This window comes from Zootoca vivipara, chromosome 15, assembly GCF_965207765.1.
Source record: "Zootoca vivipara chromosome 15, rZooViv2.hap1.1, whole genome shotgun sequence".
In the NCBI taxonomy this organism is placed as follows: Eukaryota; Metazoa; Chordata; class Lepidosauria; order Squamata; family Lacertidae; genus Zootoca; species Zootoca vivipara.
Genome location: NC_142598.1, coordinates 17,685,104 through 17,710,774, shown reverse-complemented (window position 1 = coordinate 17,710,774; position 25,671 = coordinate 17,685,104). Strand labels below are relative to the sequence as shown.

The window sequence follows — 25,671 nt, the reverse complement described above, 5'->3', positions numbered from 1 at the left end:
ATTTCACTTTTCAGTTCCAAAGTGACCCAATGGAGCAAATTACCAGGAAAGGCTTCCCCAAACATCCATGGTATTTTGATGCTGTCTCCTTCCCCCCAGAACCATCTTCTTCCTTGGCTCAGCGTTTATGACTTCAGTTGACCCACTCTGCCATTAAATCTAGCTGCGGTGACATTCATGATTTTGTTTACAAGTGTCCATGAATGTCAGTTACGTTACTGAACAAAATATGTGGATCATCATAGCCGATAGGGAAAAAAAGCAATGTAGGCAAACAAGGCTGATGAGGACTATGAAGGTAAGGAGCAAGGTCACCTTCTCAACTTAGCTATGCATTCTCACCCAGTGAATCCTATCACATGCAAACAGTAGAGCAATAGTGGGAAATCTAGCCAAAATCTAGCCTCACAGTGGCTTTCAGTACTATCAACCTTGGTATCCTTCTGGGCTGCCTTTGTGGGGTGGGACATGGAGGCTTTAAAGGTGATACTGGGGGACTATTGTTTGACACCTTGGCTATTGGCCTGTGGGGTCCCTCAGGGTTCTGTTCTGTTGCCCATATTATTTGACATTTACATGAAACTGCTGGGAGAGGTCATTCAGAGTTTGAGGTTTGGTGTCACCAGTATACTGATGACATCTGATTCTGTTTCTCCTTGCCACCACCCCACCATCGGCTTGTAGCCTTATTAGCTTCCAAGGGTCCTTTAGTTGCGCCCAGGCAGGACAGAGACAGTCAATAATGACACCGGGGGTTGAATTCAGAGAAAGAATTTAATCCTTAAATTTAAGGGACTCTCGGTGATCCATGTTTCACGACAAGAGTAAAGAAACACAAATTTGCAAAGCTTCTTATACACTTCTTGGGCTCCTTTCCCCCTCCTCTGTAAATGTGCGCACGCAAGGGGGTCACAAGCACATATAAGGAAGATCCGTATCCTGTCCTTTTCATAAACACATGATGACTCAGCAAAGCCTTCAATACGACTATGCATCAAGCTAGCAGCTTCCAGTGTCAGGCTGGACGTGGGTCCACTGATAAGCCTTTCTCTGTGATCCAGACAAGGTCAGCTCTTAGCCTTGATAGCAAGTCTCACTGTTACATTGCACTTTGACACACAGAGGCATAGAGGCAAAGAGGAAAGCATTTTAAGAAGCATTTTAGGAGGAATATTGGGGGAGGGGCAATGCAAACTATAGGATCAGAATTAACTCAATAATACAATTGGCAATTCTCTCCCTACAGGCTTAGTTATGGAATATAGCAGAGGTGGCTTTTTACTTATTTTTTTTATTAAAAAAACACATTATGGTAGTTTTGTTAACTTTGTTATATGATGCCATTCCACTGTTTCATTTGGGTCTCAGCACAGTTTGAAATTGAAATGCAGGATCTTATAGCCGCAGTCTACATATCATATCCATTATCTTCATATTTAATCAGCTCTATTGATCAAATTGAGTTGTGGAAAAGTTTTGGGACCGCAAAGCTCTCTTCTCTCATTTTTGTGCTGCACAGAAATTGTCAGGCAAAACACATGAGGTAGAAAGTGTTATAAAAACAAAGCTATAAAATGACAGCATGGCAAAAGAAATATAGGATGAATTCTGGGTTTAGTGGGACACTGGTTTTAGTGGGACCTGTTCCCAAGTAAGTACTGTGTGCACAGGACTGAAACTTTGCTCATGAATTGGTGCCACCTCCTTTTCAGACTGTCAGTGTAAAGGAAAGTCTTCTTCTTCTTCTTTGGCAATCACTTGTAGCCGAGTAAGATTGTCTTCCATAAACACAGTTTTAAAAGTGAGGCCATAAGTAACTGTGGAGGCCAATTCTGGATCTACACATCCTTCCACAGTGGGAACATAGGTTTAGGGGTGGGAGTTGATCATAGTGAGGGTTTGCCAAGCGTGCCCTCCTCTTAGCACGTTTCTCCCTTTCATCCCGAGTTTGAGGGTCTTCAAAGCCCATGACACCTTTGGTAAAGGCTGTTCTCCAATTGGAGCGCTCACAGGCCAGTGTTTCCCAGTTGTTGGTGTTTATACTACATTTTTAAAGATTTCCCTTGAGAGAGTCTTTAAACCTCTTTTGTTGACCACCAGCATCATGCTTACTATTTTAAAGTTCGGAATAGAGTAGCTGCTTTGGAAGATGATAATCAGGCATCCACACAACATGACCAGTCCAACAAAGTTGATGTAAAGGAAATTACATATATCTGTAACATGGAAGTAACTCAGAGACCAGCCCTAAATTTCTTGTGTTTGCTCCTAAGTCCCAGTCTACATTTACGATGGGACTGACTCCAAGTAAAGGTAAAGGGACCCCTGACCATTAGGTCCAGTCATGACCGACTCTGGAGCTGCGGCGCTCATCTCGCTTTATTGGCCGAGGGAGCCGGCGTACAGCTTCCAGGTCATGTGGCCAGCATGCCTAAGCCGCTTCTGGCGAACCAGAGCAGTGCACGGAAATGCCGTTTACCTTCCCACCGGAGCAGTAGGCCTACCTATTTATCTACTTGCACTTTGACGTGCTTTCGAACTGCTAGGTTGGCAGGAGCTGGGACCGAGCAACGGGAGCTCACCCCATCACGGGGATCCGAACCGCCGACCTTCTGATTGGCAAGCCCTAGGCTCTGTGGTTTAACCCACAGCACCACCTGCGTCCCAACTCCAAGTAAGTGGGTACTAATTGCAGCCTTAGTCACACTTACTTTCTCATTTATTTCTGTGGGGACTAAGTGTGTGACTAACAGTCTGATCTAACTCAAGCTCTTCAACATACTTTGTTTAAACAAGGAGTGGGAAACCTGTGTCTGGACCGCAACTCCCATCATACCTGACCATTGCTCATTTTGGCTGAGGCTGATGGGGGCTGGAGCTCATCTCGAGGGCGACAGCTTCCCACCTCTGTTTTACACCTTCAATTGCAAGCGAATGATCAAGGGATGTACATTCATGTGTGAACTACAGCCTAAATCTTGATTTGGGCCATGAAACTGAAAGACAACAGAGCTGGAAAGAAATTAACTGTTCACCGTGCCTTGAAGAGGAGCTACTATTTCCTCCCTTGCCCACCTTCCCCTTTCTTCTCGAATCCTGATCTGGCTTTGTAACTGAGAAAATAAAGATGGCTACAGGGGGAGAAAGAGTTGCTTGAAGGTATCTGGGTAGCATATGGACAACTTGGCAAGGTAAGCAAGGCAGGAATTGCAATATCCTCACGGGCAAACAAAACCTGTTCCTCAGAATTTGCATCCCAGTTTTCATCCCACTTCATTTAGATGTGCATCTTTTAGAGAGAAGCCACTAAGGAGGCAGGGCCTGGAGGTCTGCTACCCAAAGTGTGGGTGATAAATGAGAAATTTCACACATAAAATGCAGGTTCAACACCCTCATGCTGAACAACGGATCACACACACACACACACACACACACAACCCCAACAACAATAACACAACGAAAGACTGAAACACAGAATCATAAAATTGTAGAGTCCAATCTCCTGCAATGCAGGAATGTTCAGCTATCCCATATGGGGATCGAACCTGAAACCTTGGTGTTATCAGCATCCCACTCTAACCAACAGAGCTATCCAGGCCAAGTATATGTCCCCTGTAACAGGAGCAACAACAAAAATTGATCCTTTTTGAGGTGATGGAAAGGGGAAAGATTTCTTTTGTTGCAGAGGAAAGCTTGATGGGGGAGGGCTGTAATAATAATAATAATAATAATAATAATAATAATAATAATAATAATAATAATAATAATAAATTATTTATACCCCGCCCAACTGGCTGGGTTTCCCCAGCCACTCTGGGCAACTCCCAACAGAATATTAAAAACACGATAAAACATCAAACACTAAAAACTTCCCTAAACAGGGCTGCCTTCAGATATCTTCTAAAAGTCAGATAGTTGTTTATTTCCTTGACATCTCATAGGTGGGTGGTGTTCCACAGGGCGAGAGTCAATACCGAGAAGGCCCTCTTCCTGGTTCCCTGTAACCTCACTTCTCACAGTGAGGGAATCGCCAGAAGGCCATCAGCACTGGACCTCAGTGTCCGGGCTGAACGATGGGGGTGGAGATGCTCCTTCAGGTACATGGGGCCAAGGCTGTTTAGGGCTTCAAAGGTCAGCACCAACACTTTGAATTGTTGTGCTTGGAAACGTACTGGGAGCCAATGTAGGTCTTTCAGGACGGGTGTTATATGGTCCTGGCGGCAACTCCCAGTCACCAGTCTAGCTGCCACATTCTGGATTAGTTGTAGTTTCTGAGTCACCTTCAAAGGTAGCTCCACGTAGAGCGCATTGCAGTAGTCCAAGTGGGAGTGAGCTAGAGCAGGTATCGGGTCTCAGCCTGCATGCCAGATGGAGCTGGTAGGCAACTGCCCTGGACACAGAATTATTCAGTGGCAGAACTTCTGCTTTGCATTCAGAAAATCCTGGGTTCAATCCCAGCATCTCCTGGTAAAGCTGTCTGAAACCATAGCACGCTGCTGCCAAACAGTGTGTGCAATACTGAAGGCCCGATATTGATGGCCTGATAGTCTTACTCAGTATAAGGCAGCTTCCTTTGTTGCTGTACAGCAAAAGTGCAGGGAACAGGGCTATGCCTGATGTTGTGCACACTTCCCCTGATGCCCATGCATATAGTGTGAACATCGAGTAAGAAGCTTGCAACGTCCTGGGCAGGACCACTCAGCACAGCCCCACTCCTTTCTCCTGTCAGGGACTGGCTAGATGAGGAGGAGTGGTGGAAGCCACCTGACCAAGAGCCCCACCCCCAGGGAAAGCACAAAGGAAGAGGATTTGGATCCTGGATCCTGATGGTGGGAAATTGGTCACAGCCCAGATGAGGGGATGAACTGGGAAGCAGGGCCGGCCCTACGGCCAGGCTGGGTGGTGCAGGGCGCCACAGCGCCAGCCCGCCAGGGGGGCGCCGCGCAGCTGCGGTCACCAGGCCGCTGCCCGCTCCGCCGCGCAGCAGCACCCTTGGCAGCAGCGCTGCATGCTGAGCCCGCCCGCCCGCCGCGCAGCAGCGCCCTCAGCAGCCTCGCTGCGCCCGCCCGCCTCGCTGGGAAACGGAGGGATATGTCGCACCACGGCGCCAGAGGTGCTTAAGACAGCCCTGCTGGGAAGTACTGGAGGCAGGGTTTTGAGAGATAGTGAAGAGGAGGAAACAGGCAAGTTGGCCAGCACAGGGCAGGGACAGGAGTCAGACTTGGCAGTTCTACCACAGAGCCACTTTGACAGCTTCTAAGCCCCCCTCTCCCAGAACGAAGCATTTATTGCATGTTGCCAAGCAGAGAGCCAGGCTGACACAGAGATGGTCCCTTGGAGCTCATTGTAGACTGAGGGAGGGGCCTACACAGACGGCTAGGGAGTGAAGGGGGAGCTACAAGCTGTAACGGATTGACACAGTTTTGAAATATTTATTCCTACCTGGCTGGAAAAGAGTTAATCCACCTCCAGCCTGACTGACATAACATTCTGATGGGGGCGGGACTGTTCCCAGTTTAAAAGGAGAGAGGAGCGGTTTGGTCAGTTAGGTGGTTGGCAGTTGACAGTTGGGAGTTAGGGAGTTGGTAGAGGGTAGAGTGTTAAAGAGGGATGCAGGAGCTGTATGAAGAAAACTGTGTTAAATAAAAAAGAAGATATGTGCTTTTAAGAACCAAAGAAACTCATGTTTATAAGTTAAATAATAAAGTTAAATGTGCTTAAACGTTCACTGACTCGGCAGTGTCTCGGTACCTTCAGAGGTGTGACAAAGAGGGGAGAACAAAGCTTTCCTGGGGAAGAGGAAACTGTTTGCTGTTTCTCCTGTCATACAAAAGGCTGGTTAGCGAAGCCGAAGGAGCCACATAGTTGCCTAAGGGAGAGGCACACTGTAGCAGTAGGGATCCCAGGGAGGGAGACCCCACTGGTGGCCATAGGTTTCGAATGCAGAGCCTGAGGTACTCTGGAGACAAGTCCAATTTGGACTCTGGAGGTTTTTTTCTCCTGTTTGTGGAGAAGCACAGGGAGAGCCTCTGAGGTTAAAGCAGTGAGGTGGGGGATCCATCACATTTTTGGTGGCAGCGTCGTGATTCGAAAACAACACCCACACGCTGAGTGAAGTCGAATAAGACAAACAAATCCTGTCAGAAGATGGCACATTTACGAAAGGGGAGAGAGGCAAAGGGAGAAGGGAGAACTGAGGAAGTTGAAACTAGTGAAGAAAATTCCAACTCAGAGCTACAAATTTTGAAGATTAAGTTGGAAATAGCTCGCATTAAAGCAGAAAAAAGTAGAGTTGAAGCAGAAAAAAGTAGAGTTGAAGCAGAAAAAAGTAGAGTTCAAGCAGAACAAAGTAGAGTTGAAGCAGAGAAAGAAATACAGCTGGAACTATTGAGGACAGAGAGAGAGAGAGAGATGTATTCTTTTCGGCTTGAGGAGATGAAATTACGGGCAAGATTACCTCAGAACCCCGTTACTAATTATAGTACCTCCAGTAGTTTGAAGAGATTCCCAAAACTTGTAAAAGGGACTGACTTAGCCAAGCCACAACAGGAGGTTAGTGTCATTACCCGAGCGCGGACTCAGGTGATGGAGAGTCGCCCACCAGCCATTATTGAAAGCCCTGAAGTTGCTGAGGAAAGCACCTCACAGTATGATGTGCCCATTGCTCAAGAGCACAGCAGTCAGTTCTTGGAGGAGCATAAAGGGGATATAACATCAACAGAATGTGGGGAAAAAGACCAATTGATTGATACACAGAGGAATATAGAGGATCCCTGTGTATTCAAGAATATTGATGAGAGTTGTTCCCAAAGAGGGATGGTCTTTCCTAGGGAGGATATAATCGACTTGGGAAATGCCTTAACGTCAAAAACTAGTAAAGAGATTCTGACACTTGATGGGCAAAAGATTTTTGAGACTACAACTGAGAGGATGCAAACTAGTGCACCTTTAAACCTACTGCTTTCTGAATATAAGGAAGAAGAGAGCAAAGAACGTACAGTGTTTGTATATATCATACAGCAACTGCAGAGTTATTTTCGGGAGCTTAGAAAGCAAGCTGCTGGCAAAATATCAATTGCACAGCATTGCCTGAAATCAGGTGAAGAATACCCATGGATGTATGAAAATCTAAGGTATGACCAAAGAGCAGCTCAAAGATGTGCATATGCTCTGCATTCATTTTATCATTGTCCTGCTGATGCAGAATCTGATCCTGTGAGGATTCGAAAGCAAAGAGAAACCCACAGGAAAATGATTGCCAGGAAGCGGGAAAAGGAAGATGCTCACATGGTGAGACCGGACGACCACTTGTGCACCCAATCAAAGTCTGAGGCAGGTGTTACTTCTCAAGTAGAAGGTCACCAGGTCGGGTTTGATGAACGACACATCGCCGGGCTAGCTGAAGTGCAGTGCATCAAAGGAAAAGCAATGCGGCAGGACGAGGAAAAGCAACGCAGTAAAGTACAGCACGTTTCTCCTAATGCAGAGTCATCAAAAGTTCAACAGACCATTCCAGTTTGAGACTTTCATCTGCATCACTTGTTGAACTTTATTCCTTCAGACTCATCATTGTCTTTTGTAAAAATGCCTTTTGATTATTAGGAGTCACCGGAAGAAATGTTGAAAACATTATATCTTTACTGCAACTGAATTAATTATTAAAATCTTAACTGCAAGTTCAGATCTTATTTATCTCATTGTTTGGTGCTGTGGCTGTATACAACAGGTTAGTATAAAGGTAGGAGGAGAGGAGGAGTACATGTGTCAAAGGTATAAAATAGTGTTATAAGATACATGAACACCTGACTGGGTTTACATAAATAGATATGAGAAGCGTATTTAGCAGCAAGGTATTCAAATTCTGTTATAATCTTGAAAGTGATTTAAGAAGTGTATTTTGAATTCTGTTTTATGTGAGGCTCAGAAAGGTTCAACGTAAAAATTTAGGAAATACCTAGTTTATCTGTAAGAAAAAGTATAATCTTACTCTATACTAAATATATATATGGGTGGATATCAAGTTGGTAGTGTGTTTGTGCCTTGTGCATACTTAAAGGGTATAGGTCACATGGTAATGTTGATAGCAAATCTTTGTATTGACTATTTATGTATATTGACAATATGTATGGTTGTAATTTTTTCTATGTTATGTAAAGCATATTAGAGGTGTGTGTCTGAGAAGGAACCCTGACCCATTGCTTCGGCACTACTGTAAAGGAGTAAGTAATGCCTACGCAATGTCTTTGCGGTGGGGGAGATATGTAACGGATTGACACAGTTTTGAAATATTTATTCCTACCTGGCTGGAAAAGAGTTAATCCACCTCCAGCCTGACTGACATAACATTCTGATGGGGGCGGGACTGTTCCCAGTTTAAAAGGAGAGAGGAGCGGTTTGGTCAGTTAGGTGGTTGGCAGTTGACAGTTGGGAGTTAGGGAGTTGGTAGAGGGTAGAGTGTTAAAGAGGGATGCAGGAGCTGTATGAAGAAAACTGTGTTAAATAAAAAAAGAAGATATGTGCTTTTAAGAACCAAAGAAACTCATGTTTATAAGTTAAATAATAAAGTTAAATGTGCTTAAACGTTCACTGACTCGGCAGTGTCTCGGTACCTTCAGAGGTGTGACAAAGAGGGGAGAACAAAGCTTTCCTGGGGAAGAGGAAACTGTTTGCTGTTTCTCCTGTCATACAAAAGGCTGGTTAGCGAAGCCGAAGGAGCCACATAGTTGCCTAAGGGAGAGGCACACTGTAGCAGTAGGGATCCCAGGGAGGGAGACCCCACTGGTGGCCATAGGTTTCGAATGCAGAGCCTGAGGTACTCTGGAGACAAGTCCAATTTGGACTCTGGAGGTTTTTTTCTCCTGTTTGTGGAGAAGCACAGGGAGAGCCTCTGAGGTTAAAGCAGTGAGGTGGGGGATCCATCACACAAGCCAGTCCAAACAACAGCTTCACTAAGACAGGAGGAACCTTTGGAAGTCTCTGTGTGTTCCTTGTTCTGTTTCAGGGCCAGCCCTACGGCAAGGCTGGGTGGCGCAGGGCGCCAGGGGGGCGCCAGGCTGTAGCGCCCGTGGCAGCCGTGCTGCGCCCGCCAGACAGCTGTGCTGAGAAACGGGGCGGGGGGGGCGCTGGAGGGATCTTCGCACCACAGGGCCAGGGCGCCAGATATGCTTAAGACGGCCCTGTTCTGCTTTCCTTATTAAAGAAACTAATTGTAAGTTAGCCAAGTGTTTCACTCTTTTCCTCTGATCTGTGAGCAACCTGCTCTCCTTGTCGGCTCCCTGACAGGTCCTGTGCGGACCAACATGGAAATGAATGCACAAATAGGGCGTAAGAAGCCATGCAACTAAGCTGCTTCAGTGAGGGGAAAGCAAAAAAGAAGGAACGACCCATGCAGTTCTCCTCGCCTCCAGCCAAACACACTGTGACATGTCAAGTGCTTAAATTATCATTTCCAAGGCCTGCGGTGGCTTGGAAATGCAGTTTCATTAGCTTTAGCTGTCTAAAACAAGGCTCAGCAAACAGAAGGATGGAAGGGTTTTGTCCCCCTAGTCCCCAGCTGAAAGGACGCATCATGTGCTGAAAATCTTGGGCCTGAACTGCACATGCAGCAGAATGATGCAGGAATGATATGGCACTACCCTGATCACATCAGACTGCAGGGCAGGGTGACAAAGAGGACATGTTTTCAAATGCTCCCCCTAGATTAAAAGCTCTCTGCCAGCAGATACCTAGGACAGCAGGGAGCAAGCTGGGCTAGAATTTGTCTTCCTAATGTCTTGGGCTTCCACTACTCCCCCCCCTTACTTGAGAGAAATTTTTGTTCATTTTTAACATGAAGGGGCATTCAGAAATTACTGTTACGGCTGGACAAATCTGTCAAATTTGCTTTCTCGCAGTTTCTCATTTTGTCCAGTCTTAAAGTTCAGCTTGTCACTGAACTCCGGTAGCAGTAGGGTTTTTTTTTGTTTGTTTTTTTGGAGGGGCGGGAAAATCCTCAGGATTTAGGTGCACACTTCTATTAGACTTGTTTCTGAAGGCAATTTTGCCTGCTCTACACATTTTTGCTAGCAATTTTAGGTAATATGCATCTAATAAAAATTGTTTATAAAAAAAATCTGCATTGTTATGCGCACTTCATGCACATTTTCGTACATTTTTCTGGTGAGAGCACTGCATCACTCACTTTGGAGGAATGCCAGCTTTGAAGGATAGATGCACTTAGGTTCACACATTGCTTTGGGAGGTGGAAATTAGGTAGATTCACATTGAAGACAAAATTATTTTCATCCCATCCCTACTTCCTGTATACTGAATGCTACAGTCCACTCTTCAACCTCAAGATTGCAGAGGTTTGGGATCAGAATATTGCTTCTTCCAGATGGGCTATCTTCCCAAGTTGATGAGCGGCATCTGTTCCTCATTTCTCTCCATAACCCATGCAGAAACTGCCTTCTTGACCATTGGACCCACTATGAGTCTTGTCCGCTCAATTTGCTAGAGTCTGTCTTTTTATACCGGGGGCGGGGCGGCTGTATCTAACTCACTGAGGGTTTGAGACCCATCAGCTACACTCCCTTGGTTTAGCTGGCCAATCGAAGCTGTTCCCATGGGGTGGCTACTGTCACATGATGACAGCTTCTAGGAGCTAAGTGTAGTTTGGGGACCCAAGGTGGACAAACTACCCTAAAAGAAGCCCGACATTTCCCCCATCAGAGGTACTAACCTCCCCCTGACACCCCATACACCCCTAGTTGGTGTATAAAAGCAGATGCCAGCACTCTGAGGCTGGGATTTCTGAGGTTTCCATCTGGAGGTTTGCTCTGCGTCTTTTAAACCTACCCTTTAAGTGGGAAGACTTGAAAGCAACTATCAATCTCTCCCACCAATATGGCTGCAAGTGTCTGTGCAGTGCACCTGCTCAAGTCAGAAGCCAAAGCCATCAGGACACTCAACCACTCCTTGTCCTTTACCAGAAATGGCGGGCGCGGGGGGGGGGGACTCTGAATAACTTATCCAGCAGAATACAAATTGACGGATGAATGGTGTAAAAGAAGAGGAATTGTACTAATCATAGCTGCCAAGTACCCCGTTTTCTCCGGGAAAACCCTGATTTTACTTACCTTTCCCCGGTGGTCCCCCATATCACTTCATCTCCCATTTTTCTCCATTATTTTCTCCTGCCGGTGGCCATTTTTTTTCTTTCCGATTTGCCCTTCTATGGGCACCAAAAATGGCCACCGCTGGCTTCAAAAGTCGCATCTACGCATGTCCGGAAGTGCATAGACGCGACTTCCGGTGTCGGCGGCGGCCATTTTTGGTGCCCATATATGGGCGGAGCAACACCGGAAGTTGCGTCGATGCACTTCCAGACATGCGTACAAGTGACTTTCGAAGCCGGCGGTGGCCTTTTTTGGTGCCCATAGAAGGGCAAAACGACACCGGAAGTTACGTCGATGCAACTTCCGGTGTCACACGGCTGCCGGTCCCGGATTCTGCAGGCCGGGACTTGGAAGGTAAGGTACTAATAGGCTTACATAGTGGAGTTTATATAGGTCATAGACATCTACTAGTCTTGGTGCAGAATTTATTTTGCCTCTTGAGTACAGAATTTTAACACAGCCTGGCCCTATTGTTGTGCGGGAAATGTTAGCCATCTAACTTCATTTTTGCTGGTCTACATGCACAGCTCTATGTCACTCATTGAAGAGGCAGGGCTGTTTTCACAGAATCGGAGAATTAGAAGGGCTCACAAGTGTCATCTGGTCCAACCCCCTGCAATGCAGGAATCTTTTTGCCCAACGTGGGGCTCAAACCCACAACCCTGAAATTGAGTCTCATGCTCTATGGACTGAGCTATCTGCTCTGCCTGATGGTTCCATTTTGCATTATGCTCCTTGCAGGGCCTATTTAATTTCTCCAAGTTGTCTATGTCATTACTTTTTACTGATCATTATTTATTGACTACCTGATCTAGACAACATTGGTGGGTTGAATGATTCAAACATCAGGAGGCTTTGCTCTTCTCTATTAAGAAATCATAAGGCAATTGAAATGACAGAGAGGGAAGGAGGAAAAGAAAGTCCTCAGTTGCACTATACTTTTAATACTTTATCATACTACTTTAAATAGTCGCCTACTGCCTTCACAGAGCTACAATTCCCAGAGTTCCCTGCGATGAGGGATTGACTGTTGAACCACTGTGAAAATTATACCTCTGGGAGCGGAATAGGGATCTCCTAACATCTCTCAGCAGCCTCTACAAACTATACAGAATTCTTTGAAGCCAAATTATCAATAATTTGCACTTTTCAAAACAATATGTAAACTGAAATGCAACTATCTCTTACAATTCACCCTTATTCAAATTGTTCTAGGCTGTTCGTCAATCAAACGGTGTTTACAAAAATGCATATATTAGAGGAAAATGTGTGCAAAAATTAATTGGTTACTGAAAGTAACAAACAACATGCATTATACAGGTGGAAACTGCTTGTAAAAAGTGTCCATTAGTCAAAACTTCATGTAAAACGCTTTTTATTAGGAGAAATTTGCACTAAAGTACTGGTGAATATTCATGTTTGTTTAAAAAATGTTAAATATGTTGTTTAAAAAAATTGCAGATAGCTGCAAAACATCTGAACTGAAGACATACCAGTAAATAATGAGAAACTGAGAGAAATGAAACAGAATATCCTTCCATCCCTAGTTTCACATAAAGCAAAGCCTGGAACAACCCCAATCCCACTCATTCCCATTAAAAAGTAGGCATCATTAATTGGTTAAGATGATTATAACCACAAACTGTAACAGAAATGGAAGAGATGAGTTATAACAACAAGCAGAACAACATTTTGTTTCGGGGGGGGGGGGGGGAGAGAACCCAGCTAAGTTGTGTGGTACAAAACTATTGGGATGAAACAAGACATCTCTTAATTAAATTATTTCCCTGCTACAGTCTGTGACCTCTGTGGCACTATAACAAGCCCAATCTTTGATTTCAGTGAAATAAGTAGGAAAATAGTGCCAAGATGGGCGAGGATAAAAGATTAACAAGAGATGGGGAGGATGGGATGAGATGGGGAGGCAGGTGTGTGGGGAGGCCTGGCTTGGCAAGGAATCTCATTATCCAATCACAACTATGGCTGGTTTGGGGCAACGTTGTTGTAGCCAAGGCCCTAAAAATGTCATTAAACATGTGTAAAGTACTTCTCCATAGGTAATAGGTCCTGGGCAACATATTGAGCTGGAGATGCTGGTGTGTTCTGTGAAGCGGGGACCTTCCTTGCCTTTTGTACAGATTCCCAGCCAAATGGGCTTCCTTAATAGGTCCCAGAGGGCTGGCTGATAATCCTAGAACACAGGTAGGTACCTTACCTGCCAGTTACAGAACAGGCAGTGTTGCAGCTGCAAGGTGCCCAGTGGAAAAGAGAGCAGCTGAGTTGTTGGAAATGGATGGCCTGAGGCAGCCTTGGGGAGCAGGGAGGGCAGATTGTGGCTTGTGGGGGGGGGGCAGGTGCTGCTGCTTTGAAGACTAGCACTAGCTATCTGAGTCTATGCATTCTCCCTCCAGCTTAAGGTTGTATAGTTCTAAATAGACATTTCCCAAACTGTGTAAGGGGCTGAGATTCAGCGGCTAAGAGAATGCAAATAGTCTTCCAAGCGGCTGACGGTTGAAATCAATCTGTGGGGTTTTTTCTCTTTTTTTTGAAAAGGGAAATAATTATTCATTTTAAAAGGAGGCCCTTCCCACCCCACAGTGACTCAACTCTTTTAATAAGCTCCATTGACCTTCAATTAAGGTCCAGACATGTAAAAGTTGTCTAACTTTAATAGTCTTTAGGGGGGGGGGATGAGTTGTCATGCAGTCGCTTGATTATGAAAATGTCAAGGGTATTTGCTTTAATAAAAAATCACACTGGCTGCTTTAGAGAGATAATGAAATAGTTGTGGCAGGGGTGGGGGAGAGATTAAAGGGAAACCTAATACAGTTGTGGGGTGTGTGTGTGTGCACACGTGTGTGTGTGCATGGGTGTCCTAAACCTACTGCCCCACTGTTCCTAACTCCTATGCTTTATTGCACCCTTCCCCAGATGTTCTGGGCTACAGCACCCATCATCCCTGACCATTGGACATCCTGACTGGAGCTAATGGGAGTTCTAGGTCATAGCATGAGACTCTTAATCTTGGGGTGGTTGGGTTCAAGCCAAACATTGGGCAAAATAGATTCCTGCATTACACTGGAGTTGAATTAGAGGACCCTCGTGGTCCCTTCCAATTCTGCAAGACTATGATTATGTGATTCATACCTTGGGACACTGTTCATAACATATTAACATCTGGAGAGCACTAGGTGGAAGGCTCAGGTCCCTGCTCACCCCTAAAATATTTGGAATCCCTAAGCCCACCCTTTCCTAACTTCATAATGCTCCCTTTTGAGATGTGACCCAGCTTCTCCTCCATTCATCTGACTGGTGGGGCTCGACCAGTCCCTCCTGAGAACCAGAATCTGGTGTTGGGGTTTGCATGTGGCTGTAGAAGGAGAATTTAAAGGATGGGTCTTAGTTAGGAGGGGAGCAGCTTCCCATTGGCGGAAGTAGGGGCAAGGACTTGCGCAATAAGGCGTTATCCTCCTCTCCTCCCTCATGCACCCTAAAATTTGTGTGGGGTGAGATGAGAAGCCCCAGAAATACTGCACGGGTAAAAGAGAAGGGGGATCATTACATATGGCAAGCTAAATGCACAACCCCATGTGACCAGTTGTTGCTGAGACAATGTGGAACCTGACTGCATGGCAGCAGGTTTTCAGTGGCTAAGAGACTTGGGCATTTGGCCATAGATTGACAGTGAGAGTTAATTAGACAATTTCCCTCTGACTTTTGTTGTTGTTGTTGTTGGGTGGAGAGAGGAAACCATGACTTTTTTGGGGTGTGTGTGTGTGTAATTTCCCCCAAAGCCCCCGAGAAAAGACACGATTTGCTTCTCTTTCTTTAGACAGCTGTTCTAATTGCAAGGATTTCTGCTGAACATAAATTAATCATTGGGGCTTTTGTTGCTGTACAGCCAAAAAAAGAGTAGCTCTTAATAGCCTCATTCAAAAAAAGTAAGGAGGAGGGGAGGGGTGGAAGATTTTAATCCCCCCCCTCACACCCCAAGTAATAGGCTGAATAAAGAACAATGTGACATCAGAGCCCCTTGTAGTACATGGCGTACATGACAATTAGCAATGTATCACAGAGCAACAGTCACTGTGATTAACAAGTGCCTTTTCTGTCTTCGATGACATGGAGAGCATCTACAAGAACTCTGGGAAATGTCCTTTTGTTCCAAGGTGTCATCTATGCATTCGGGTTTAGAAATGAGGAGCACCACCCACCCCTCTGTTCACACACATGAAGGGCACATGCCTGCATCTGCAAGGAGATGGAGACCTGGCGTGCAGGCCCTCTGTGCCCACAAGGGAGTTATATCCCCAGTAATCACTCCGGTATGGACCTGGAGGAGACATCATTGAGCAGTTCACATGCTCCAGGGGATGTGGTAGGCCCATCTAAAAAAGATAAGGGTGTGGGGATATGGCGTATGGTCTAAACCACTGAACCTCTTGGGTTTGCTGATCAGAAGGTAGGCAGTTCAAATCCCCGTGATAGGGTGAGCTCCCGTTGCTCTTTCCCAGCTCCTGCCAACCTAGCAGTTTGAAAGCACACCAGTGCTAGGATAAATAGGTACAGCTGTGGCAGGAAGGTAAACGGTGTTTCCATGCGCTCTGGTTTCCATCATGGTGTTCTCTTGCACCAGAAACAATTTAGTCATGCTAGTCACATGACGAACGCCAGCTCCCTCGGCCCCAAAGTGAAATGAGTGCCGCAACCCAATAGTCACCTTTGACTGGCCTTAACTGTCCAGGGGTTCTTTACCTCTGTACTGTTCAGGCACCCAGTTGCATGAGTCCGAGCTGAGTCAAGTTATGGCCTCCCTTGCAGTTGGAATCTGAGCTAGGGTGGGCACATAGGACCCAAATCCTAGGGGCTGAGGTCCCTTTGCCCTCCCATGAAATATTTGAGGGAGCTGACATACCCTCCAACATTTTGTAGAAAAATTCAGGGCACCCTGAACCATCCCTCATCTCTGTTGCTCACCCCCTCTCTGCCGCTGACCCCTTCCTCGCCCGCCCACCTGCTCGTCCCCTCCTTCCCTGCCCTCTCTTACTTTTGCTGTCTTCTGCCTCCTGGAACGGCCTACACAAGACACTGTGTCTCCCAACTCTGCATGGCCTGGATTGGTATCAGAAGCTGGGCCAACTTCTGTAATTTTGGGGTGTCCCTATTAAATCAGAACACTTGAGGGGTCTGGGCTGGGCCCTCTCAAAGTTGATGGACGTTGCCATTCAAATTATGTGCATGTGTGTGTTTGCCGTGTCTTGTGATTGATTATGTGGGGTGAGGCTTACCTGAAACCCCCCTCCCATATATATTTTTCAAGTTGGCACCCCTGGGACCCTTTATTCTTCCCATTTTCCACCATGTGAACCCAGTAATAGCTAAGCTGAATGCTCCAAAACAGACCTCATGAACCATCTTTGTACAGTGGTACCTGAGTTCTCGAATGAAATCCGTTCCAGAAGCCCGTTTGGCTTCCGAAACGTTCAAAAACCGAGACGCGGCTTCCCATTGGTTGCAAGAGCTTCTTGCACTCAGCGGAACACATTCGGGTTCTGAAAAACTTTGAAAATTGAAGCATTTACTTCTGGGTTTTTGGTGTTCGAAAACCGAAACGTACGACAACGGAGGCATTCGGGAACCGAGGTTCCATTGTATTTCTATACAAATAATTTAGAAACATTTACCACTTTGGAACCTAAGCTTTATTGCCTTTTACTAACCAGCTTCATATAACCAACATTCTTAAGTTTAAGTAAAGCAAGAAGGAGTTAATGTCATAGAATAAGCTGTCCTGCCAGGCTTAGCTAGGTCACTCTCCCTCACCTTGGGAAGAAGGTACTGAAACCTACTGCTGTACCTCATTCTACCTGAGCAGGTCAGTGTGTAAAGAGATCCGAGCTGGTTGCTCCAAGCTCAGGCCACATGAACCTAACAAACATCTCTTGAGTTCCTATACCAATAATATAAACTTTCACTACTATAACTAAGCCAAGTTTTACTACCTGTGCAACCTTTTCTTAATGCTGTATGGAAAAGCACATGAATTGCGCCTTTGAAGGGTTTATAAGTAAACCACTTTAAACTTACCAAATGTGTAGTCTCTTTCTATGCTAAGGGAAGAGGCAAACTTTGGAAGCAACTTAGAAGGGGATATTTTAACTGTCTAGCAGCCTATTTTTCCACACTATTTTCCTGCATATTTTATGATTTTAAATCTCTGCCGGGACTCTCACCAAAAGAGTGCTTGCCCCAAACCTGGATCTTAGGCATCAAAGGAATCCTCCTTTAATTTACTTATTTTTCCTTTAAAAACAAAAACAAAAAACAACACAAATCTGGATCAGCCAGCTATTGCTTGTAAGGGTTGGATTGATGCTCCAACAATAGCACTGATTTTCATAGTACAGGATTATACCCTCAATATCCAGAAGCAACAATGATTTGCAGCCTCATCTTAGCCAACAGAAGCAGCCAGGCTGTGTTGTTGTGACATAATGATAGCCTATAATGCAATGCTTAGAAGCAATAACCATATCTTTTCTTCTGTCACTATATCTCTGAATTCAGTTTCCTGAGCAGCTTACCTCATTACAGTCAGGGCAGCTCTAAGCAGAGATAAACTAACCAAAGATAAAGCTGATGTAGTTTTGCCGACTCAAAAATATCTAGTGGAAATAAAAATGCTAAACTTAGGATATGTCTCCACCAGCAATTTCCAGATGGGCTGCCCTAGTACAGTGCTAGCCATGTGCAATGGTTCTATGTATGAGTTGTTGTTATTGCAGTCATACCTCGGTTTAAGTACGCTCCGGTTTGAGTACTTTCAGTGGGAAAGTTCGCTTCAGGTTAAGTACGCTTCAGTTTAAGTACTCTGCGGACCGTCTGGAACAGATTAATCCACTTTCCATTACTTTCAATGGGAAAGTTTGCTTCAGGTTAAGTACACTTCAGTTTAAGTACTCTGCGGACCGTCTGGAACAGATTAATCCACTTTCCATTACTTTCAATGGGAAAGTTTGCTTCAGATTAAATACGCTTCAGTTTAAGTACTCCGCGGACCATCTGGAACGGATTAATCCACTTTCCATTACTTTCAATGGGAAAGTTCGCTTCAGGTTAAGTAGGCTTCAGTTTAAGTATTCCACAGACCATCTGGAACGGATTAATCCACTTTCCATTACTTTCAATGGGAAAGTTCGCTTCAGGTTAAGTAGGCTTCAGTTTAAGTACTCCGCGGACCATCTGGAACGGATTAATCCACTTTCCATTACTTTCAATGGGAAAGTTCGCTTCAGGTTAAGTAGGCTTCAGTTTAAGTACTCCGCGGACCATCTGGAACGGATTAATCCACTTTCCATTACTTTCAATGGGAAAGTTTGCTTCAGGTTAAGTACGCTTCAGTTTAAGTACTCTGCGGACCGTCTGGAACAGATTAATCCACTTTCCATTACTTTCAATGGGAAAGTTTGCTTCAGGTTAAATACGCTTCAGTTTAAGTACTCCGCGGACCATCTGGAACGGATTAATCCACTTTCCATTACTTTCAATGGGAAAGTTCGCTTCAGGTTAAGTACACTTCAGTTTAAGTACTCCGCGGACCATCTGTAACGGATTAATCCACTTTCCATTACTTTCAATGGGAAAGTTCGCTTCAGGTTAAGTACAGACTTCCAGAACCAATTGGTACTTAAACCAAGGTACCACTGTACTAGTACAGTATTATTGTTTCAATCTGTTGCTTACTGCATAAGGAGTCCACAAGCAAATTTCATAATGCACAGAGCATAATGTAGACTGGTGACTGGGAGAGGCCACCGAGACCATATAACACTGGTCCTGAAAGACCTGCATTGGCTCCCAGTACGTTTCTGAGCACAATTCAAAGTGTTGGTGCTGACCTTTAAAGCCCTAAACGGCCTCGGTCCAGTATACCTGAAGGAGCGTCTCCACCCCCATCGTTCAGCCTGGACACTGAGGTCCAGCTCCGAGGGCCTTCTGGCGGTTCCCTCACTGCGAAAAGTGAGGTTACAGGGAACCAGGCAGAGGGCCTTCTCGGTGGTGGCGCCCGCCCTGTGGAAAGCCTTCCCATCAGATGTCAAGGGGGAAAACAACTATCTGACTTTTAGAAGACATCGGACGGAATCTGTTTAGGGAAGTTTTTAATGTTTGATGTTTTTGCGTGTTTTTAATAATCTGTTGGGAGCTTCCCAGAGTGGCTGGGGAAACCCAGCCAGGTGGGCGGGTAATAATAATAATAATAATAATAATAATAATAATTCTATAAAATCAGAAAAAATGATGAAATCCATCGGAAAAACCTATAAAACAGCAGTGTAAACATGCCACCAACAAACAATAAAATCATAGAATTGTACAGTTGGGAGATGCACCAAGGGACGATCTAGTCCAACCTCCTGCAATGCAGGAATTACAGGTAAAGAATATGTGTAAAAACCTCTGATGGAGGAGATACTACCACTTTCCAAGGCGATCCATTCCACTGTACAACAGTACTTACCATCAGAAAGTTCTTCCTAATGTTTAGCTGGAGTCTCCTTTCTTGTAATTTGAATCCATTTTTGTGGGTCCTACTCTCCAGACGCGGGTGACGCTGTGGTCTAAACCACAGAGCCTAGGGCTTGCCAATCAGAAGGTCGGCAGTTCGAATCCCCGCGATGGGGTGAGCTCCCGTTGCTCGGTCCCTGCTCCTGCCAACCTAGCAGTTCGAAAGCATGTCAAAATTCAAGTAGATAAATACGTACCGCTCCGGCGGGAAGGTAAACGGTGGTTCCGTGTGCTGCTCTGGTTTGCCAGAAAGCGGCTTAGTCATACTGGCCACATGACCTGGAAGCTGTACGCCGGCTCCCTCGGCCAGTAAAGCGACATGAGCGCCGCAACCCCAGAGTTTACCCTTTACCTTACTCTCCAGAGCAGCAGAAAATAAGCTTGCTCTATCTTCCATGTGACAGCCCTTCAGATATTTGAAGGTGGCTGTCATTGTCTTCTCTGTCTCTTCTCCAGGTTAAACATATTCAGCTCCTTCAACCATTCCTCACAATACTTGGTTTCCAGAGCTTTTATCAACTTCTTCGTCCTCCTCTGCACCTGTTCCAGCTTGTTGATATCCTTCTCTGTCAAATGCCTGGGAGAAGATGAGGGGTTTTTTTACCTGACAGTACAAGGATGCTAATGATGGTGCCTGGCAGATCTCACTGGGAATGTAGAAAACCCCCAGTTTAAAATCTCCCATAAAACCTGAGAGGCTGTGTTGTAACCATAACTTAGAGGTATTCTCTGGGCATCACCAAAACAGACACAGCTCCCTATGAAAGAAACTGTTCATTTTATATTAAAAGCGCAACTGAGTTCAGAGCCTCCAGGCATCTTAAGAGCAGAAGCACCATTACCATCACCACCTCAAAGGCAATTTTTCCCACACTGCTCCTGGGGGCAGGTGCCCTCTCCCCCAAATATGATCTCCCTACTCAGCCCAATGCTGTTTCCATGCTCTTTATCATAGACTTGCCCAAGGCCACTGTCAGAGGGTCGTCGTGGCTACTCTAGAGTAACTCCACTTGAGTCCAGTTTGTCTTTAAAGACTTTGGGCAAAGTATTTACAATGCAGAGATAGCTTAAAACATGACCTCTCAGTCTGAATCAGAATCCGGCAATGGCGTACGTCTGTTTCTATGCCAGCAAAGTAGTCTGGGCAACCCCAAACGCCTCTCCCTTGACCTGCGTCGCGGTGCTCTCCTTAACTCTTGCGCCGGAAGGAGCGATGCCCTCTCAGCCTCCTCCGCATCAAGGCGGTGGAAGGGCTCTCCAGCTTCCTAGAGCCCTTGCCTACATCTCTCCTCCCCTGAGCTTTCCCGTCGTTCCGCAAGCTGGCTTCTCTCTCCCTCCGAGTCTCTCCCCTCCCCACTGGCTGCTTCAGACCCACTGCTGCTGCCTGTGCTTGGCGAGGTGGACGTTAGGATGATGGGAGCTGGCTCCCTGTAGGGAGTCACCCTTACAGCCACCCTACAGGTTTCATGGGTGAACCAGGACTTCTCTATCCACATCCTCTTTCAAGAGTTCTTCAACTTATACAGAATGAAAACTCTAAAAATTCTCATTTATTACAGCAAGGGTATCTCACCCGTAGTCCTCTGGATTTTGCTGGACTTCAGCTCCCAGTGGTCCTTTCCATCAACAATACCAGCTGAGGCTGATGGGAGTTGGACGCCAGCAATGACTGGAGGGACATAGGTCAGCCACCCTTCCATAACCACCATTTCCAGAGAAAATGCTTTGATTGAAAAATGAACAAAACTACTGAGGATTTTCTACTTTGCAGTCTTTCTGTTCACTGCAAATGTATCGTGCCTCTGTCATATTAAATTCTATAGAGTGCAATTATCAGTCTGTGAGCTGTCTCTCTTCTACTGAGAATGGACCCAGTTGATATTAGTTGGGTACAATCAGTTCATGACTGACTGAGCAGAGATGAAGGGTGATGCCAGTGGATAGGAGATTCGTCAACATCAGGGGATGAATTGCCTCTCTGTGTGTGCGTGACCACAGATCTAACACCCCAGATAAAACTCATCTATCACTTCACATCACTTCTCACAATGTGAGCCTAGTTTCCTTTTCTAGCTGCCAATCATCACATGTCCTGTAATCTACCAGAGACCGAGTGATGCATGCATGTTAAACCAGCACGCAAGTCATCATGAGAGGCTGAGAGAGAATTCAAGCATAGGATGGTATGTAGACTGAATCCATAATAACATCTGAGTCCAGAGGAAATAAAATGTACGAGTTTGAAATCTGGGTAAATATCTAGTACAGACATCAAGCTGAAAAGGAGCTGTGATATGTGTATGTTGGGTTGAATGGAGAATGTGCACAAATTATTATTATTATTATTATTATTATTATTATTATTATTATTATTTGAATTTATATACCGCTCTATACCCCAGAGGTCTCAGGGCAGTTCACAGAATAAAAGCAAAATATAAAACCACAAAATACATAATCAAAATAAAAGCAGCAACCCAATAACCCCCCCCCCAATACCAGCTATTGTGTACATTATGGGGAACATACACAAATGAACATCTTAAACAGGATTTTGCATACTGCATGGTCAATGTACTTAATCTCCAAGTGATACTGGAGAATGTGAGAATCTCACACACTGGTAAATGTACATAATATCTATTTAAGGGAATATTCTTCAAGGGAACCATATGCTTAGTGACCTAGCAAAGGATGAAATACTCTAGTTTAGTTTATTGTTACGGTTCTCGACCAGCATACACATATATACATAAAACAATCCAAAACACTATCTAAAATATAAGCAATAAATATAAACCACTTTAACCATTATAAAAATTGCTAGATAAAAGAAGGTATCACTACTTGGGAGGGTACAGCAAATGCTAGCAATGGATCATCTTTGGATCTGTCCTGAAATTTTGGGGCACTACTAACTAGGTCGGCTCGGATTTTTATGGCTCTAGCACAGAACTTTGCTACCTTTATTTATGCCACCAGATTGTGCACAGTCCACAGCATCATTTGGAGTCTGTGCACATTGATCAGGCAGTACACAACCCCCCTGTTTTTTCTCTTTATTTGGGAATGAGAAGAAACAGGTTTTGCTTGTCCTTGACCATATGTATGGACTAATGCATAGTGTGTGTGTGTGTGTGTGTGTGTGTACTTTCTGCATGGACTGTTGTCTATCATATGGGGAAGCATGTCAAGGTTTAAAATAAATTCAGATAAAACAAAAATGTTGGTGAAAAACATGGATGACAAGTAAAAAAATTTGTTAGAAAAAAATGTCTGGTTTGCAAATACTGTATGTAAAAACAGTTAGATATTTGGGAATCTGGCTGACGGTAAGAAATCCGAACTTATACATTATGTTATAAGCTGTGGAAAGAGATCAAGAAAGAGTTGGAGATTTGGGAGAGAATGAAGCTCTCCCTGCTTGGCAGAATCTCAGCTATTATAATGAATCTATTGCTCAGGATGCTGTTTTTATTCCAATCAAGTCCAGTTGTAAATAATTCAGGCTGCTTCAAAGAATGGAAGAAGGGTATTTCTAAATTTATCTTGCCGGGGGGGGGGGGGAGAGCCAAGAATCAAACATAATATTATGATAGACATAAAAGAAAGAGGAGGCTTTGCCCTGTCACACCTGCAAATGAATTATGAGGCAGCCTGTTTGTGTTGGTTAAAAGAATGGATTACATTGGATAATGCAGACATCCTGGACTTAAAGGTCATGACTTAAAATTTGGCGGGCATGCATGTCTTTGGTATGGGAAGGTGAAAATTTTATTTTAAAAAATTATGAACTGTATTCTTAGGGAGAATTTGTATAGAGTTTGGGAGACATATAAAAAATCTTCTGGAAAGGAAAACACCTTTATGGCTATCTCCTATCAATGCTATTACTATTAAGAGAGTTAATATGGATAGACCATGGGTGTCAAACACAAGGCCCGGGGGCCAAATCCGGCCCGCCAGACCTCGTCATGTGGCCCGCCGAGCGCCCCAACCAGCGGGACCCAGCAGCGGGACCTTGCTGCTGAAGCGCCGCGCCGACAAAGCGCCGACAAACAGCTGGTGCCGGGGGGGGGTCCCTTCGCGCTCTTTTCTGGCGCTGAATCAAGGTGGCAACCCCCCCTTCCCTTTCTTTCTTCCTCTCTCTCGTTCTTATTCTTTCTTTCCCTCTCCTTCCTTCCTTCTTTATCTCTGTCTTCTCTCCCTCTTTCTTTTTCTTTCCTTCTTTATTCCTTCTTTCCTACTCTTCTTTCTCTCACCTCTTTCCTTCCTCTCTCCCTCCTGCTCCCTCTTTTCTTTCTTCCTTCCTTCCTTCCTTCCTTCCTTCCTTCCTTCCTTCCTTCCTTCCTTTCTTCCTTCCCATCTTTATTCCTCTCCCTCATTCTTATTCTTTCTTTCCCTCTACTTCCTTCCTTCTTTCTCCCTTTCCATCTTTTCTCCCTCTTTCTTTTTCTTTCCTTCTTTATTCCCTTCCTTATTTCCTACTCTTCTTTCTCTCCCCTCTTTCCTTCCTTCCTTCCTCTCTCCCTCCCACTCCCTCTATTCTTCCTTCCTCCCTCCCTCCCTCCCCTCCCCTCCTTCTCCTCAGAAACATAGGATGCTGCTTTATACTTCTGGCCCTTAAACCCTGGAACCAGGAGAGCAGCTCCAGTGAGTCAACCTCAGCCAGTCCCTTTGGTGAAGGGTGGTGGCTCACTGGCAGAACATCTGTCCTGCATGCAGAAGGACCCCAGCATCTCCAGGTACTAGTAGCTCTGCAAAGGTCCTGCATGAAACCCTAGCGAGCCTCCACCACCCAGTACAGTTACCAAAAATCATTTTACAATAAATTGTACAATAATTGTACATTTGAATATCTACTTGCCATTATTTTGACTATGTTTCTGCTTTCAGAGCTAGTTATTACTTACATTATTACAAAAAACAGTAATAATTGAATGCAGTGACAATAATTTATGATAATAAAGAGTGGACACATAGTCCTACAGATACAACCGGCCCTTTGAGGGTGACCAAACTGCTGATGCGGCCCCCGATGAATTTGAGTTTGACACCCCTGGGATAGACAGTGGGCAACCTATTGTGTATCTGTACTTTACAGGGGGGGGGGAACCAAACTGAGATCAATGGAAAATGTATGAAGCCATGTTACAGATTGGTTACAATACCATCAGTTACATGAAATGTTTAAATTAGATAGAAAAAATTGATTTTCTGGATCAAAGTTCACAATTCGAAAAAGAATTTTTACAAAACAAAGAGAAACTTTTGTCTAAAATGTATAATTTGTTATGAGAGTGGGAAACGAAAGACAAGCATACTAAAGCCTCAGTGACACACTGGGCAATAGATATAGGTCACAATATAGATTTTATCCTCTGGGGAAAACGCTGGAAAAATGACTTGAAGTTCACAGCATGTTATTCTTTGAAGGAGAACTACTTGAAAATGATTTACAGATGGTATTTAATTCCAAGTAGGCTTACTAAGATATATAAGGCTGAATCAGATAAGTGCTGGAGATGCAAAGAGGTAGAGGAAACATTCTTTCATATGTGATGGACTTGTAAAAGGGTAAAAGAGATTTGTGAAGGCAGCCCTGTTTAGGGAAGCTTTTAATATCTGAAGGACTATTGTATTTTTATATTTTGTTGGAAACCGCCCAGAGTAGCTGGGGAAACCCAGCCAGATGGGCGGGGTATAAATAATAATAATAATAATAATAATAATAATAATAATAATAATAAAAAAAAAAAAATATTATTATTATTATTATTATTATTATTATTATTATTATTATTACTCCTTAGCTTTTTCTTTCCCTGAAGATGTCCCACAAGATTTTTCCTCCTGGTTTACTCCCGAAGCCACAGTGACAACAACATGAATTGGATTTGGAGTAATGTGAGCAGATGTCCACTTCCTTCCTGTATCCACTGAATATCCA

The 25,671-nt window shown here is 44.6% G+C and overlaps 1 protein-coding gene across 1 annotated transcript in view; it reads left to right on the top strand.

Annotated features, from left to right (window-relative positions):
* CPLX1 (complexin 1) overlaps window positions 1-25,671 on the top strand; it is a 155,047-nt gene that overhangs the window by 68,749 nt on the left and 60,627 nt on the right. The gene's annotated exons all lie outside the window — the stretch shown is intronic.